Source organism: Lissotriton helveticus, chromosome 3_2 (genome assembly GCF_964261635.1).
Source record: "Lissotriton helveticus chromosome 3_2, aLisHel1.1, whole genome shotgun sequence".
NCBI classification, from domain to species: Eukaryota; Metazoa; Chordata; class Amphibia; order Caudata; family Salamandridae; genus Lissotriton; species Lissotriton helveticus.
This window is the reverse complement of record NC_136062.1, coordinates 78,333,246-78,352,975: the sequence shown is the minus strand read 5'-3', so window position 1 is coordinate 78,352,975 and position 19,730 is coordinate 78,333,246. Positions and strand designations below refer to the sequence as shown.

Here is a 19,730-nt window from a genome sequence, read left to right as displayed (position 1 = left end):
TCGGCTCAAATATCAAGCAGTGTGCGAGCGAGTCTTTAACCGGAGAGACAAAGATTTCTCCGGGAAGGGAGATCCACCCGGGAAAGGGAGATATAGCAGCGAAAAATAGATCAATATGGGATCTGTGGAGCTGGATCTACCAGGGAAGGAGGGGTATAAGGAGAGACAAATTTATTGGATGCATAACCTCTTGGGGGCAGGAATCACCAAGTCTGAGTAGCGAGGAAGTGGACTGTACTTCCGCCCCCTACCCTGCCATTGGATGCGAGGTGTCATCTCTCACAGGTTGAAGCAAGCACCGGGTAATGACACGCAACTTTCACTCAGCAGCATCTGTGTAGTAAACTTACCGCCCTCGGTATTCCCACGAACTTCCCCAACAAGCGTTGGCAGTGACGTGTCATTTTCTCTTTTAGCCCTGTCCCACTCAGACGGCCTCGGGTTGACTTGCTGCTGGCGTAAAAGTTTTCTTATCTTCTTTATGGGCCATCTGTCACCCCATAAAAAGATAAGAAAGCTTTTACCACAGCAGTAAGTCAAGGAGCCCAGTCTGAAAAGGACGTGGCTAAAAGAGAAATAAGAACGTCACTAGGACCTCTTCTCTAATGGCTGGCCACCATTTAGGAGGCCAGCCAATGGAAAAGAGGAGCGGGGCTTAACCCTAAAACATAAAATCTCACAAGCTCGACTGCGCATGTGCGCAGTACGCCACGCGAGACCTAAAAACTGAGAGGTGGATGCATGTGGGTAAATGCATGGGGGATAGAAAACTGTTGCTTAGTAGTGGTGCTATGTGGGACACCGCAGGAAAGAAATAAAAAAGAGCATTGTTGTGGGGGAGCCCCGTAAATTAAAATAAAAAAATCAGCATAGGTGGGAGGTGGACTCAGGGCCGGCTTTAGGGCATCACTGGGCGCTGACCTGTGGAGGGGAGCACTGTGACCTCTGGGAGGAGCTTTGTTTAGCAATATCTTATGATAGGAGAGATGAGCAGCACTTTTGAAGGTGGTAGGGAGAGAATCCGAGGAGGCGGTCATGGGACATTTGGGCGCCAAATGTGACTGTTGCACCAGGCGCAACAATTGCTAATGCCGGCCCTCGGTGGACTGCAAATGTGTTGAAAATCATCCAGTTTCTGGCCTACTCCCTTTCCACAAGGCCATCCTAAGCATCTGACTTCCAAGTCCAAAACAAAGGCTGAAGAAGCAGAGTAGCAAATGAGGGGTAAATGAAGCACTACTAGGCAGGGAAATCACCATGCAGCAAACACCAACGCAAACCATTCAGTGGGGATTGTTGCACGATGAAACATCCTACGCCCATGCCTGAGGCAGGTAGGTGAAACCTTCCTGTATCAAGGTAGCTTCCTGTGAACTGCATGCACAGCTCTTGTGCACAGGTGGCTACATGGCAGCTTAATGCACAGAAACCTCCACTTGCGCCAAAGAAACCATGGGATGCTCCAGCACAACAGCAGGATAATAGCTGTGGTGCGGACTTCAAGGCCGATAGACATAAGTGTCAGCCCCAGGCACAGGAGAAAAGATAGCTCTACTTCACTGAGACTTTTAAGTACAAGAGAAGCTGCACAATTGCAGGAGAGGTCCCACTTACAGCGACATAGTGGGGCATGCTCGGGAGTGGGAAGAAATATGTGGTACCAGATAAGCTGTGGAAAGCCTCCATTGTAGGTGTTTGCCACATAAACCACGGCCAATAGGCAATGGTGCACCCACCCTTTATTCTACCCGCCACCTCACAGCAGAGCACGGTTGTAGACTCACGATGGAAAGGTTTGAGCGTTGCATCAGCTCTTGCAAGGAAGGGCATGTCACATTGACAGATTCTGGGTGCTAGCCAACAGCTGATGCAGACCTCGCCAGACACCGCCAAGGCAGAGTGCTGCATCAGCTGAAGGGCACTCTCATTGCCAGACTTAATTAGCAGCTTCTGATCTTTCGGAGCTGCAAGTGAACTGCCTTGAATCAATCTTCAGAAGACAGCACAGTGGGCCATGCACCTGCTGCAGATATGTGTGTGTAACCTGAGGGCAGTCGAGTTTTACACTGCGGAGAGGAATTAGACGTCCATCTGCCCCCACATGCTATTGGCGAGTGTGCAGTACAAAAGCATGCTGTGTTTGTTAAGGTACTTTTAGTGGGACATGTGTGAACGCAACAAAAAAGACAGGGAGAGACTAGACAAGTTAGAGCTGCGAAAAGATGTCTTTGGAAGCAGAGTGTTTGCTAAAACAACACACATCAGAACGCATAGGACAAAAATGAAGCAAAGGGAAAACACGATGCATTAATACATCAGTAATATATATAACCAAAAACATAGCTCACTCGGTCCAGGGCAGTGAGAGGGTCAGGAAGGCTGGCTTTTTCCTTCGCTCTTCCAAGGTTGATAAATTAAGTGCCAATAAGTTTGGCGAAACACTCTATTTAGTGCTACAAAGTGGAAATAGTACGAATACTACATACAGACAACTTATTAAAACATATGCTCTGTATATAAAATAATGCTTGTCGTTAAGCACACGCATAGTTCCTAACGTGGAGTGGAAAATGATAATGCTGCACTCTCCCTCCCCATTATTTTTGTTATGCCTAACAAACAGGACTTACAGCTAGTTTCATGAAAGAAAAATCGTCTCGCAAAGGGCCAGATTCTCAGAATCTGGCCCTTTGCGAGCGCAATTTTTGCATTTGGGATTCATCATCCCAAATGCAAAAATCTCTATTTGCGAAATCGCATATTTGCGAGGAATGGCATTTAAGGAATCTCTATTTGAGATTCCTTAAATGCAATTCATGAAACTTTTAAAATATGCGAATTCGCAATTTCCGGCCGCTATTTACCACGAAGTCAGACTTCGTGGTAAATAGCGAAAACTTAGAAAAATGCACTTTAGTGCATTTTTCTAAGTGTTATGTTACACACACACACATGTCCTTTGGACATGTATGTGCGCAACATCAGGCTACATTTCCATTTCAGGGGTGCTACAGGGTGTCCTTTGGACACCCCTGGCACCCTTGAAATCGCATCCTTATTTGCGATTAGCAAATTGCTAATCGCAAATAAGGAATAACTCCCCATTCATTCCTATGGGCCTGTAGGTCCATAGGAATGATCGTAAATAAGGATGATGTAGGAATCGCAATATTTTTTGCTATTCCTACATAAATCCCGTTTTGCAAGTCCTTAATAGCGATCGCTTAATAATCGCTATTAAGGACTCGCTAAACGGGACTATGATGAATCTAGCTGAAAGTCTCACATTTAATATAAAATAGCTTCCCTGTAAATTCCAGATGAGGAGAGAGCATACTAAATGGAACACAGAGAAAAAAAATAGAAAGGAGAGAAACAATAGGACATCTAACCTGGGCTTCTATTGGAATTCTATAACGCATATTAGCAAGCCCATTATCGACTTTTTAGCGGCTGTTTCCTGCCACTAAAACGGCGATCATTTTAACAAGGTTCTTGCTAATATGCCCCAAAGTTTGTCAAACTTCGGCACTATGAGGTTGTCAGATCGTGATCCACTATGAAGAGTTTCACCGAGTGAGCTTTGTGGGACAGGCCGCATGGATGGACGACATTGATGGTACGAAAAGCAGAAGCCTGCAGCAGGTGAATGAGGAGCTACAGGCTCTGGAAAGCTCATCTGTTGTTCAAATGAGCCGGTCCCTTGTATTAGCAGCATAATAGCCAGGAGACCAGTCCCACGGGCACTAGCTTGTGGATCAGACCGCTCAACCAATCACAAGAGGAGGTGCAATGGATGCTGGCATTCAAGAGACTGAGTCTTCGTTTGCAGGGCAGCGGTTGGAGTGCAAAGGAGACAATATCAGATTTTAAGATCAGTGGTCTGAGAACTTTTTTTTTGTATACTGTGGTTATGGAAAAGTTCCAAATGTTTGCAGCTTTCACATCAAATGAAGCTTCTGAGAATTGATAATTATTTTTGTCATTAATGTTTCATGTGTATGAAAATATTTTAATAAAATATGAGAAGAAAAAGAAGTAAACCGCAGCCGAAGTCATGCCTAAGTGCTTCAATATTACTGTGTGTACTCCCTGCATGTCCTCAGCCCAAAGATACTGACATTGATTTGCTCCAGTGTTTTAGTAACAAGGAGGGACAACTGTTTCTATTGCTGCGCTCTTGCTTTGGAATTATTTATTTCTCCATCTGTGACAAATCAAGTGCTATAAAACAATTTGTAAAGCAGTTCAATCCCAGCTGTTTTGCTGAGTCACCTTGTATGGAAATGCCAGGTTTAGCACCATGAAGCCTTCCGGCATAAACCTGCCTTTTACAAGTAGACTATTTATCCATGAGCAACTATATGCAGTTCAGAAAGTCTCTAAAAATCTTACTTTTTTCAGATCGAGGCTAGCTAGGGGCACAACGCCGCCATCAGGTTTATAAGCGCAGCTATGCTTCCTGGCTATTGCATGCATTTCAAATAAAAATAAATAAATATCCTAGCATTGTACAACGAGGCCATAACAACAGGCACTCTGCCTCCCACACTTCGTGAGGCGGTCCTAACTCTGTTGTTGAAGCCTGGTAAAGACCCCTGCGATTGTGCCTCATACGGCCCCCAATCACAGCTGAACCTAGACAATTAGATACTGGCTAAAGTACTGGCGACCCGCCTGGCGCTTTTGATGGAACAGATGATCTTCCCAGCCCAGTCGGGCTTTGTCCCACACAGATCCACCTCTCTTAATCTTAGAACCGTCTTTGCGGTATTCAATAAAATTTCCCCTTCCACCCAAGCGGCACTGGCCCTGTTAAACACGGAAAAGGACTTTGATTTTCTTGAGTGGCCCTTTCTCAAGGCTGTTCTGTGTAAGCTTGGCATTCCTCCCTATTTACCGCACTGATCATGCTATTATATAACAACCCAATGGCTAGGATATGGGTAAACGGCGCCTTGTCGGACGCCTTTCTGATTATGCGCTACACTAGACAGGGATGTTCATTGCCTCCCCTTCTATTCATTATGGCAATGGACTCCCTGGTCCGGGCAATGCAGGAACGTCATCTGCACAGTTGCCTACAGCTTACCAATGGGTCTTTTCTGATGTCGCTATATGCAGATGACATCCTGTTATTTGTCTGAGACCCCAGCCTCAATCTCCGCCCACTTATGCGGGAGATAGCACGCTTTGGTGAACTCACTGGCCTCCGCATAAACTGGGCTTAATCGGAACTGTTTCCACTGATAGAGGCTACTCACCTACTACCGGCAGATCTTCCCCTTAGGTGGGCCGTGAATGGTACAAAATACTTGAGCATACATAATAGCAAAAAAGAACAAATTCTACAGTGCAATTATGGCTCGACAATGGCTGATCTTAATGCGCAGGTGGATCGCTGGATCCGACTCCCTCTATCCTTGGCTGTATGAGTGACCATAATAAAAATAATGATCCTGCCCCGGGTCCTGTACCTCCAGAGCATCCCTCTGCCGCAAACTTTCCTCCGTAGACTCGGCAGAATCCTAATACGACTTATCTGGGCTAGAGCTCTCCCCAGTATTCGGTGGGATACACTCACACTCCCACAGGAACGTGGAGGCCTTAGGGTCCCGGATTTACACCTTTACTACTTAGCAGCCCAATGCCACTACACATATCGCTGGTACCACATGTCTGTACCCAGAATGGACAATGCTTGAGGGAATGCCTCACTCTCAGATTTTACCCAAAGGCATACCATTAGACACTAAAGACATGCTGACAGTATCCACCACATGCTAAGCATGTCGATGCGTGCATCGAATGTTGAGGGTCGGCCCCCTATACTCTAATGCTATTCCGATACACGACAATCCTTGGTCCCGCTCACCCATCAGGAACTAGTGCATCATACACTACATCGGCATTGTTTATACACCATGGGGGACCTGTTCCCAGAAGGGCATATTGCATCCTTGGAGGCAGGCTCATGGGAGGGGGGCGTATCATGAGTGGACCGTTTCATTCTTAGATGCCTCCGTAAAACTCTTACATCGATAGTACCCACCTACCCATTACCACTTGAAGACTTCTCTCTGATAACACTGACCATAGTAAGTAGCGGGGAAGCCCACATGACCGCAAGAATATATCGAGCATGTATTGCACTGAAGCCTGACACTACTGGACGGGTGCGGAAGATTTGGGGTGCGGAACTAAGGGCGACGATTATGGACAAAATGTGGACACACAGTTGCACCCCATTACTCGCGCAAAAAGTTGTTTCAACTACGAGATACAAAGCCCATTTGTCCTGGACCAACACTAAATCCATTGCATCCACCGGCTTTGGGGTCTTGCACCCTCTGTCATCTTATGCTAAATGACATAAAAATTAAGGCCATTTCATCCCATGCATCTTCAAATACCCGGCCCGAGATATCCGCTGTAACCACGGACTTAACACACTACAGACAACGGCCAGATGCCTGACAGCAGCACTCATAAATGCTTGGTCACTTATTGAAAATGCAATGGCATGTGCTGATTTTATAGATGCTCAGAAATTGGCCCTAGTATTTGTCACCGAAACATGGGCAGATGCTAGTTCAGACCCAGATCTTCTCATGGCTCCCCCCCTGGTTTTACCATCTCTAGACTAGACCACCCGAAAAAAAGGGTGGTGACCGCGCTATCATCCCACAGGGATACCTAAAAATCTCTCTGGTGTCCCTTCAAACCTTCCCCAATTGTGAAGCACTGATTTTTAAAATTAATTTGACCACCCAGTACTCATTTCATGGAGTACTACTTTACAGACCCCCTAGCCTCAGCGCCACCTTTCTTAGCGATAGCAGCCACCTTCTGGAAATCAAGGTCTTGTTCTCAGACTTCTCTATTTTAGGGGATTTTAATCTTCATCTTGAAAACAACTCAGATAAAAGGGCAGTAGCCCTCACTGGCCTTATGAGCAGCGTGGGCCTGGTCCAGCAAGTAGACGGCCCGACCCATCAAGCAGGTCACACATTAGATGGGATCTTTTCCGACAATCCCTTTCTCAAGTTCTCCTCAGCTGTCCCTCTTACCTGGTATGACCATTCAGCGGTGCTGTTTAGTATCTGTCCTGAGGTTGGAACAGGGATGGGTCTTTCCTCTCCAATTAAAATTGTTAAACGCCCCTGGCACAAAATTACCCCGGAAAGCCTCTGGCGAAGTTTGGACCTTCTCAGACCAGGTTTGCAAGTCGACTTGGATGAGGCCATAAAAAAAACCATGACTGGATTACCAGAAATGTTGATTCTCTAGCACCTCCTAAGTGTACTAATATTGAAAGGACATCGCCCTCCGAACCATGGTTTGATGAAAGCCTGAGACAACAGAAGCAGTTCTGTCGAAGGTTGGAAAGGAAATGGCTCTCACATTATAAAGCAGACGACAAACTCAAATACAAAAAAGCCATGGCAGACCACAAAGTAAAAATATTAACTAGAAAAAAATAATATTTTTCCACTAAGATAAGAGCCTCGCTCAACTCCTCCAAAGAACTTTTTTCAACTGTACAAAAACTAAGCAAACTTTCCACCTAGAAAAATATCGGAGTTAATCAAGGCTTCTGCAACCAACTAGCATAATTAATTCAAGCTAAAGTAGCGGCAGTTGCAGACTCTGTGTCCTCAGCTCAGGGAGCAGGAGGTAATCTGTCGGATGGACCGCTTCTCTCAGAACGGAGACATTTGATGAGAGAACCTCCTTGGATGAAACGGTGCCCTGCCACTACAACTTTAGCAACATCTCTGTAACACAGCTGATGGCATTGCTTAGTCAGATGCGCTCAGGGTCACCCTGGGACCCCTGCCCCACTAAAATTCTTAATCTGGCTCTAGAGCCTATGGCCAGTTTCCTCACAGGGATCTTCAATCAGATGTTTGCTGCGGGATACTTCCCAAATGCTTGGAAAAAGGCATCTATTCTCCCTCTACTAAAGAAGCCAAGACTGGATTGCCAAGACGTTAACAGCTACCGGCCTATTTCATGGCTCCCCCTGCCCTCTAAGATCATCAAAAAAGCCATAAATACTCAACTTACTAAGTTCTTGGAGGACAACACGTTATTGGAATGTGCCCAGTATGGCTTTAGAAGTCAACATGGGACTGAGCTGGCTCTGATAAATGTATCGGAGGAAGTTAGAGAGGTTCTGGACAAAGGGGGAAAGGCAGCACTGATCCTCTTGGACCTCTCGGTGGCCTTCAATACGGTTGATCACAGCCGGCTTACTGGCCGTCTTTTCTCCTTGGGAGTTAGAGGCAAGGCGCTGGCCCTTCTAAAATCCTTTCTTACGAACAGAGAACAGAGGGTGGAGCTCGAAGGACACAGCTCGTCTTGGTTCACCTTGCCCTGTAGAGTACCACAGGGCTCCTCATTGAGTCCAACACTTTTTAATCTATATTTGACCTCCCTCTGCCGGTTCATAAAGTCCTTTGGTTTTAAAACGTTGTCTTATGCCGATGACACACAAATTGTGGCTTCCTTTACTGGAGACCACAAGGACACCGTGCTAAGTTTTCAAGAATGTATAAGCAAGGTTGGGCAGTGGATGACCCAAAACCACCTCAAACTGAACACAGGAAAAACGGAGGTACTCCTCTTCGGAAGTGACACCTCTTTCTGGGGTCTCAATTGGTGGCCACAAGAAATGGGTGAAATTCCTATCTTGACCGGAAAAGTGAAAAACCTGGAGTCATGCTTGATTCCAGACTATCCTTTGAAGGGAAAATTAATGTAATTACCTCTTCTTGCTTCTTCTTAATGAAAACCATCAGGAAGATCCTTCCCTTTATTTCACTTGAGCTCCAGGAGGCTGTGGCGACATCACTAATACTGTCTAGACTGGATTATTGTAATGGACTGTTTCTGAACATATGTACCCATCTCCTAAATAAAATGCAAGTCCTACAAAATGCAGCAGCTTGGCTGCTCCTCAATATCCCAAAACAGCAATTGGTAGCACATGCTCTTCCTTCCTTAACACTGGTTGCCGGTGCAAAGAAGGATAGAATTCAAGGCTCTCTGTACCACCTTCAAGGCACTCCACGGACTCGGACCAGTCTTTCTGACAAACAAATTTCAGTGGATCTCCCTGGAAGGGAGCTTCGATCTGCAATCTCTGCCAATCTGGCAACTTCCAAAATCAAAAAGGCAATGCGGGGGGGGGGGAGAAGCGTAGTGGTAGGGACAGTGAAGCTGTGGAATTCACTCCCAATACAATTGAAGACTGAAAAGAATCTTATGACATTTCGAAAAGCTTTAAAAACCTTGCTGTTTAACCTGTAGTGGCTCTCTCGTCTTGCTCTACCCATGCAGGCTCACTCTTTAGTTCTGAGCCGCTGCGCCTAGACACCTCCCGGTATTAGTGAGCATTATAAATATACATTTCATTTCATTTCATACAAATGCAGCAGTATTAGTTAGTCAAAGACACAAACTCTTACACTTTAGTACTGCATCCTTTCGCGGCTATTGCAACATTCGAAATCACTAGATCCGACAACTGCATGAAGTGCAGGGGGAGGGAGCTGAGTTTGCACACCTCATTTGGACTTGCCTGACTATACATGCTTATTGGGTAGCAGTGTTCAAACATATCTCTGCCATGACTGACAATGACATTGTGCCTGATCCCCTGGTGGCACTGCACCCTCAATATACCACTTTCTATTCGCTGGCTGGTCTCCCTGGAACTGTTCCTGGGTAAGCGGAGATAGCACTGCATAAGGGTAGCCCTCATCTTCCTGCTGTCTCGGACTGCCTTGGGAGCGTGAGCCGGTGTGAGAGAGTAGGTGACGATTATATACATCTCCAGCCTCTCGCCTCATGCCCCAAGGATATTTGGTCACCTTTTCGTGCCTACCTGCGGTCTATAAAGCCACAAACTACCAAGTGAAGCCCTACTTGATGACCACATTCATTTAACTAATGTTCCAAGTGAAATGTACCTGCATACTCCCAGATTACCACTACTATGACCTGGTAACACATGTATACTTAAGATGTTCAGCTGACTATGGAATATTTAACCACTCAAATTGTTGGTGATGTAACTATGTATCTGATACCTCTCCCATCTGATTGATATGCAGCGTCTGGGTTGTTAATTTGTAAAATCAATGAAGAAATTACAATAAATAAATAAATATAGAATGAACAAATGTCAAGTACGGTGTAGTCCCTGTGTATGCAGGCACAAAACTTTACAGAAGATCTACTTGCTCATTGGCTGTGTTTTATATCCCCATATTGTAAAATATTACTATATTTTTAGGTTGAGCTTAGGCAGCATGCATGCGCTGCTACAAGCCCTGCTGTATTCAATGAAGGACTTTTCTCTCGCCTGCTGCTTACCATAGGCTCAGTCCAGTGTCGCTCTTCTTTGCTGCTGCCTAACTGGTTCACGCAGCAATACGTCACTTTTGTTTTGCTCAAAAGACCACCGGCCAAGAGCAGTTTCCTTATGCTTGCATTGCCTTTTCTGTTGTTTTTAGGAGAACTCTTTTTTTCAAGTGTTGCTTTACGCCTGTCCCTTTTCCGACCCTCACTTGTCGCCTGTCGCTGTTTCTTTTTTTATTTTTCCTTAAAGAATGGTTTTCATGAGTGCTATTGTAACTTGCACATTTCCTACTCATGCGCCGCATGCCGGGCTGTCGTATGCCATCTCCCAGACCGCAGTGCTACCCCTCTTGTCCAATTGGTTGCTGTAGTTCTTCACATTTCACAGAGCTTCAGAAGTCATTGTTGCTGGCCGCGCACTCCTCCCATGACCATTGTTTGTTTTTCTTATCCCATCTTTAGCTTTGGCATGGCAAAGAAGAACTTACCTCCTATTGTGTACAGTGCAGTTAATGAAGAGAGTTGATTGGCAGAGATAAACGGCAGAAGCAGAAAAAAGTGACATAAACTAGTACTCTATACTGACATCTATTTTGTTTTTCCAGAGAGTGCAGCGTTAGATGACAGGGTCTTCTTTAAACCGTTGCACGCTGATGACGGAACCGCTCCGTCATCAGCTGCGGTGCCGCGCCTGAGCGGCGCGGATTCCGCGCCTGCGCGGCGTGGATTCCGCGCCTGCGCTTGGCGTTCTATTGAGCGGGCGGGGCCATGATGGAAGCGCTCCGTCATCAGCACAGCTCAACCGCGGCTGGTGACGGAGCGGTTCCGTCACCAGCATGCGGCCGCCGCGCGGCCGCCCCGCCCCCTTGAAGGGGTTAATATACTTGGACTGCTCTGAGTTGAGTGGTTTCCAGTTGAAGGGGGGACATGAGTGTTGTGTTGTGTGCACAGTCCTGTGTGTGTCATTGTTGTGTTAGTCTCAAGGGACATGTGGTTTGGTGCGCGACATGAGAGCATAACTTGTGCGCTGCTTGACTGCTGCCATTGGGCTACAGTCCACCATGGCTCACAAGGAAATGGGATATTATTGACTCTTGCCTGCAACCACTAAAGTAAGTATTTCTCATTTCCTGACACAATGCTCACCAAACAGTGTTGGTATTTCGTTTTATACTGTGTGGCTTTTAACTCATCAATGTGCTTCCTATCGGATTCTTTAGGATTGCAGGGTGCAGTACCTGATGTGGCTAATAGAGGCCCCATTAGAACTCCAGAGGGACAACTAGTAACAGCCTTTAGTACTGCATCCTTTCCCTGCTTTGTTGATTTTCTATTATTTTTTATGATAGTGTTGGGAGTTCCAGCCTCTCTTGTGTCCTGCCGCTTCTTCCCAGGGACTCCAGGAAGACGGTGGTACAGGTGCTGATTTCATCCAGATTGGACTATGCCAGTGTCCTCTACCTGGGACTACCGGAATATCTTCTCCAATGCCTACAGGTAGTACACAACTCAGCAGCAGTGGCGATTCTCAAACTGAAACCCTGGTCACATATGACTCCCCACCTTAAATCCTTACACTGGCTGCCAGTGAGGGAACGCATAAAATTCAAGGCCATGGTTATTTTCTTCAAAGCCTGTCATGGCATGGGTGCCATCTACCTTAGGAAATAAGTTAGTCGATATACACCTAATACAGCACTCAGATTGTCCTCCGCCGACCTAGCCTGCATCCCCAAAACTTTTTAAGAACTAAGCATCCTGGGAAGGCAGCCATATGTGAACTGTTAGCGCCAGGACACTCCATCTGGGAGTAGCTGTGCGCTATATAAGTATCGGTCATTCATTCACAGTTGAATTCCACATCACTATTGCTTTGGTGCCACGTTTTTGATCAGATCTCACTTCTATATGAGACCTTCCATAAATTTCCCTTCATCAGCACCACACAGAGTGCAACCTAATCCGGAAATAATATAATAATTCTTTTGTCACATTTCAACGAGAACCCATTTCATCAGCGCCACACACAGTGCAACTGAATATGGAAAGATACTATTTGTATATATGGACATAACTATTTGAATGTAATTGTAGTACGGTCTTGCATGCAATGCATTATGGGTAGGATGGATTTACCATATCTTCTTTACATTGGCCTCATTCGAGATTTCTTTCAGAATAAAGACTGCAGTTCTACTGACCAGGACAGAGGGCTTCCCCCGGCATGACATTGTCAACTCTGTTCTCAGGATGGCTTCCAGCAGCGCTCTGTTAGACAGAGAGGACGTCATCTCTGGAGCCCTGCCCACTATAAGAGCGGTGGCAATCCCTATCACTGCTTCGTAATGGGCAGACAGGAGCAGAAGAGCTCCAGACTGATCTGCTGATAATAGAAATGCACTTATCAGTGTACTGATCGAGCATCACAGACAATGTCTCTATTACGCCCTAAAGGGGTTCGCATAGCCGCTAAGTTTTCAGTTGGCATGTGTGCAACATTTCCATATTTTGTGTGCGTCTGTCTGACATTTAGGTTCTTTAAGTGTGACACACTGTGCGATACATGTTTGCCACTGGATCAGTGCAGTAATGAAGTAATAAATGGAGGATTCTGCCTCGTTTTAATCATCTCGGAAGAGGCGGAGGAGCTGGCACAAACGATGCTTTGCTGGGATGTTTCCTGGGGGTGAGTCCAGCCCTCTTGGCAATCTGTGGATTTTTCAGTAGCTTGTGAACTGTAAATAATAGATGCTTGCTTGTGCTTGCTCACTGTATCCCTAATTGTGAAGGCACTGTGAACGTCCCTCTTCAGTATCTCCAGCTGCTTCCCGTTCAACCCATGCCCCTTAATAAGAAATATGACCCTATACCGTTCTCAAAAGTATACTTGATTGGAAATCAATAAGAACTTCCTTTTTCATTTACTGACCATCTATTAATCTCCATGCTTCCTCTTGACACGCATTGTACAAAAACACAAATGGCACTTTGTCATTATTTATATTTGACTCGTGCCTTCCTGTACATGTGTTCTCACTGGTATTTTAATTTATTTTCTTCTTCTTTCGTTGTTTTCTTTCTACGGTGTTCCATTGGCAGAGAGCATCAACAATGCGTTTAGCTAACAATTATAACAATAACATTAAGCACAGCTAGGCTTTAAGAAGAAGACAACTGAAAACACAAGATACAACAATGTGCAGTAAGACATTGGTCAACTATTGGTACATTTATACAAAAAGATCTACTTACACCATTTTGCTTATGGGGGCTTATTTGTATATTTGTGTTGGGTACATTCATCTGGGCCTTGGCTTTCCAAGAGGTGCCGACCCTATAAAATATGCCTTTGAGAGTTACCCATCTTCTTTTTATTTTTTTGTATTCTTCTTTTTAACACCCAAAGACACAGCTCTTTCCTATCTGTATTTTTTGTCACCCAAAAACCAAAGATATCCACACAGTTCCACGCCACACAATTAAACTCCATACATTTCAAATCCTCACTACATAATTCGACACCAAGCCACATAACTCAACTCAAAATCACGATTACTCAACACACCACATACATCCAATCAAACAAACATAAAACCACATCGTGCCACAAAATTAAACTTATAATACAATGTCCTGAAAGGTAAAAGTCAGTAGACAGTTATACATAGCATGCACATAGCATTGCTGAAATAGACAAGAAGGAGATCATTCATTATTTATTTTTAAGTAAAAAGACAGTTCGTCATTTTAAGGGAATGACATTCATATCATGGTTGGATTAATACAGTTGGGAACAGCACTGCATTGAATGTATTGACAACCACAGAAAAACTTGGTGCAACAACAATCGTGAAATAAATAGTGCAAGTGGCGACGCAAGTGAAAGAAGAAAAGAGAACAGCGTGGTCGGCGCACTGTGTATGACGTGCAGATTATCTACAGTGAGTGGCAAGGGCGGCGCATGTGACATAGTTATATCACATAGGACACAATTAATTTGTTAGATTTGAAGCCACTAAGGAGAAGTGCGCCTATTGTTTAGGCTGTTGGGTCGACGGCGTTTCGATCCGGACCATTTCGGATCATCATCAGGACTGGTTGTCTGAATGAAGTGGTGCTGTGGAGAAAGGGAAGGAGTGTTAGGACGGGGAAGGAGGTGTGGGTAGGCAGAGGATGGCGGGAAAGGGGGGGGGAAATTGGGGGGGCTCGGGGTTACCTTTTGTTGTCCTTGTGAATTCGGAATCTTGCGCAATCCTTGTAACTGCCGAGAATTATGAATTGGATGATCACCAAGGATCGGGTAGCTGGACGAGACCGGAAAGGGCTGGGGAGAAAGGAAGGGGAATAGTGATTGACTGGGTCAAGGCGGTAGGCACCGTTTCAGATAGTTGGGGTAGCGTTAGGATGGAAGAAGGATTTTACCTCGTTTTTGAATCAGCCTCTAACTCAGCCGAGTTGAAGAGGGTTATATTGAATCGCCTCCGCGTGAATGCCAGCCGCGTTAGTTGGCCAAGTCAGGTAAGTGCTGGGGAGAGGGGGAGAAGCGAGGGAAGAATTTAGAAGCACACCCATATGTCAGGCCACAGCGCGTGTGGAAGAATGCTGAGCGGCGTTTACCTGGATTGGTCAGCGTGTCCATTTCAATACCGGAGAAGTGGCGGTTAGACCAGCGCTGTGCGGAATGAGAGTGTTTCATTTCCGCATTAGGGCGGGGAAAGAGCCGGGGGCGTGGCAGGACAAGGCGTCAACAGGAGAATGTGGGTATCGACCAATTAGGGAAGGATGGCCAAACCAATGGGCGTGAATGAGAAGGTTGCTATGAAGACGCGTCTTGAGGGACGATCTGTACCGAATGTAAACCTACAATAACTGAAAGTGCAAGGGGCCAGGGAAGAGGCTGGGAAGGAGAAGGAATGGTGAAGAGAAGGGGAGGAGGGTGGGGAAAGGAGGGAAGGGGGGTGGGGAAAAGGGGCTGAGGACGGTGGCGGGACGCGGCTGGCATTCACGCGGAGGCGATTCAACATAACCCTCTTCAACTCGGCTGAGTTAGAGGCTGATTCAAAAATGAGGTAAAATCCTTCTTCCATCCTAACGCTACCCCAACTATCTGAAACGGTGCCTACCGCCTTGACCCAGTCAATCACTATTCCCCTTCCTTTCTCCCCAGCCCTTACCGATCTCGTCCAGCTACCCGATCCTTGGTGATCATCCAATTCATAATTCTCAGCAGTTACAAGGATTGCGCAAGATTCCGAATTCACAAGGACGACAAAAGGTAACCCCGAGCCCCCCCAATTTCCCCCCCCTTTCCCGCCATCCTCTGCCTACCCACACCTCCTTCCCCGTCCTAACACTCCTTCCCTTTCTCCACAGCACCACTTCATTCAGACAACCAGTCCTGATGATGATCCGAAATGGTCCGGATCGAAACGCCGTCGACCCAACAGCCTAAACAATAGGCGCACTTCTCCTTAGTGGCTTCAAACCTAACAAATTAATTGTGTCCTATGTGATATAACTATGTCACATGCGCCGCCCTTAGCCACTCACTGTAGATAATCTGCACGTCATACACAGTGCGCCGACCACGCTGTTCTCTTTTCTTCTTTCACTTGCGTCGTAACTTGCACTATTTCGTTCACGATTGTTGTTGCACCCAGTTTTTCTGTGGTTGTCAATACATTCAATGCAGTGCTGTTCCCAACTGTATTAATCCAACCATGATATGAATGTCATTCCCTTAAAATGACGAACTGTCTTTTTACTTAAAAATAAATAATGAATGATCTCCTTCTTGTCTATTTCAGCAATGCTATGTGCATTCTATGTATAACTGTCTACTGACTTTTACCTTTCAGGACATTGTATTATAATTGTACCTTCCTACCCAGTCCTGACCTGGTCTATGGGTTTTACTCCTGTCTTATTTACAACAAAATTAAACAGCACACCATGGGCTAGATGTAGGTAAATAATATTTACAGACTCTTAAATACCGAATTTTACCGATTCGGTATTTAAGAGTCAGTAAATATGAAGGGGGGAGATGTAGGACAATCCAGAACTTTTTTTCCGATTCGGTAAAATTCGGTATTTACCGATTCGGTAAATACCGACCGGTAATGCCCATTCATTCCTATGGGCTTAGAAGCCCATAGGAATGAATGGGCATTACCGATTCGGTATTTACCGAATCGGTAAATACCGAATTTCACAAGGGTGCAGGGGGTGTCACTTTGACACCCTCTGGCCCCCCCAAAACAGGCTCGGGTGCCATGTGGCAGGCATACATGCCCCAAGGGCAGGTCTGCCTGTCACATGGCAGAGGTGTGCATGCACACATGTGCATGCACACCGGAATCGGTATTTTACCATCAAATTGAATTTGATGGTAAAATACCGATTCGGTAAGGCTTGTGGGACTCAGAAGAGTCCCACCTACATCTCAAAATTACTGAATCGGTAAAAATACCGATTCGGTAATTTACAGAATCGGTAAATTTACCGATCGGTAAATTTACCGATTCTGCCCCCACATCTCAAATTCCATTTACCGGTCGGTAACGGCCGAAATCGGCCGTTACCGACCGGTAAAAGCCTACCTACATCTGGCCCCATATAACACACAATCCCACTCCACATAATTCCAGTACACTCAATATCACATAATTACTATCCACATATTTACACTGCACACTGTGCCACATAATTTCACCACAAAATCCACTCCACACCACACAATTCCACAACTATCAATTCCAATCCAAACCACATAATTCCAATCACACCACATACATACAATCCATAACACATAGCTAAAAGACATTGTCAATTAGAACGCCAATAGCTCTAACTCAAGCAAATGCAAGACCTATTTATTTTTCAATGCTTGTCTTTACTTGAGAACACTGTATTATTTGACGGTGTTAGAACCTTAAAGGGCATTTCTCTTTGTAATATATTAATAGCGAAAGGTTAATGAGAATGCACCCAAGGCTGCTAGCTGCTAGTCCACTGGTGCAGGAGGCTCACCACCACAAGGAGGTTGAGCATGGGAACCTTTGTTTTAGTTTCGCATAGGAGGCGGATTTCGAATTATGCTACCATTACAGGGCGTTCCCTCATAGATCCAATGGAGTTTAAGGTTAGAAAGCTCAGGGATTTGTTGGGAGAGGGACTCTCCTATTTGTTTCTAGTGTTTACAACCAATATCTGGTGGAGACTTGCGAGGGGTGGCGGAGCTCAGTTCAAGAGACTCTGCTTTTCGAGATCTTCTGAGTTTCAGATGGTGTTGTGACATTCAGCATTAGGTTTGTTTTGCATGTTTGGTGGTCTATGTTGTCTTATGTGTGTTATGCTTTAATGTACAGCTGGGTGCTGCCTGTGTTTCATGGCATCTCAAGGTGTTCCGTGTTGAAGGTGAAGGATACAGGCCATAGCATTAACCCTTTCCTTACTCCAAATGTCATTGGTACCTGATTGGATTTAGAGTGTCTGATTTGAACCAGTTCAGAGTGATGTTTTTATAACATGGCACCTTTGTTGGTTCCCTCTGGTCAAAAGATAGAGAGAGACAGACCAGGACTGGGAGACACTCAGAGCATGTGGAGGGTGAGGCCTTCCGAGTGGTCTATACAGAACTCAAATTAGCTTACACTATCACTAGTTTCTTTCTTATGATTATCCTGAGATCAAATTCACATGTTGTTGCTGATGAAAATGCACCACCTCTGTAACAATGTATCCCTATAGTTTGCCTTCTATTTTATTTTTGTAATTTCTCCTGGTCAAATCCAACAATGAACATCTGTGGCTGCGCTCAGCCAAAAACGTGGATAATAGTAATTTGTTCATTAACCATAATCAGATTACTGCACATTTCTTCCATTTGCCCAGATTGTGATTCATGTAAGAATATTGCATGAATAATGCAGCATTTCTACAAAAGAACACTGGAATCCTTGGAATGGTTTGTGTCAGCATTAGACTAGATACTAAGCAAAAACACACAAACTGGAAACCGCCTTGAAGGATATGTGCCTGTGAGAGTCTGGACAGGTTTTTTTTTTTTTTTTTGTCCTCATAAATGCCACCAGAAATTGTCAACTCTAGATGGGCTTTTCTCCTGGCCACTAACATGGGCTAACTGTTCCCGCCCTGGATCCGTGGATAGCCAACGGAGATCACCCAGAGGTAGGTCGTTTCCTTATCCCACTCCCATTCATGATGTATCGAGCCCTTTGGGAGGACAGGACCACAAAACCTCTGGCATAATCATTGGACATTTCGTGTACCTTGTCCGTTATCTCTCAGACCATGCAGTTAATTGAGCCCAGATTTTAACAGCACTTTCCCCTCCACACAGTAGGTCTAAACGACTAACAGCCATAATATTCTTAAGACAATTTGCAAATCGAGGAGGACTTACAGATTTCCACTCCCTGCAGATCTCCCTTCTGGCTATAACAATAACATAGAAGATAAACTGCGATATGCTGTTACTAACATCATAGTCCAGGAGGAGACCAAAAAATATCAATCTGGGGGAACAAGTGATTGGCATGGATAGAACCTCTTCTAGGAACCCACAGACCTGGTCCCAGTAGCTGATGATTTCAGGGCAGTCAACAAACATATGTCTATCATCTGCACCTGGAGACCTGCATCTTAAGCAGACATATTCTTCTGCCGAGATCCTTGACAATTTCGCAGGAGTCCAGTAAACCCTATATGCTGTGAATAAATGGTTCCTTCTAAGGTTAGATGGTTTTATGATTTTTTGGGAGATTGTGAAAGAATCTGTCCAAACCTTCAGCATCTCTTCGGAGTCTTGAGTTACGGAGTTAGCCCAAAGCTTGATGATTTCGGCTCCTAGTTCGTCTTTCGCCCCCACCAATGCATTGTACCAAAGTGACACCTCTCCTTTCCTTCCTGTCCCCCTACTGATAAATTCCAAAATCAGAATCTCGTCCTCATTAGCCCAACACTGGCTACCCCACCAGGAAGACAACTGGTAGAATTTAAACCTGGAAATGGAACCCCCTGTTAAATTTAAAAGAGATTCCCAACTTAATAGTTTGGAATTATTACACAGGTCCCCCCACTTGGTTAATCCTGCAGCTCTCAAGGGAAGAGCCAGCCGATCTAGTAGGCAGTCTGGTGTACCCGGAGAGTCCCATATGGGGGCTTGCGAATGATAATAGGGTATGTCCAAAATTCTACGAATTGCCTTCCAGATGTTAAGTGCTGTCCTAAGAAGCTTCAGGCAAACCTTCTTAAAAAACTTCTGGTCCCCAAATTTGTAATGAACATCTGCGGCTGCGCTCAGCCAAAAACGTGGATAATAGTAATTTGTTCATTAA

At 45.2% G+C, this 19,730-nt stretch overlaps 1 protein-coding gene across 2 annotated transcripts in view; it reads right to left on the bottom strand.

The window, feature by feature from the left end:
• The window catches only part of SCG3 (secretogranin III), a 272,632-nt gene that overhangs the window by 33,497 nt on the left and 219,405 nt on the right, over positions 1-19,730 (bottom strand). The window lies entirely within an intron of this gene.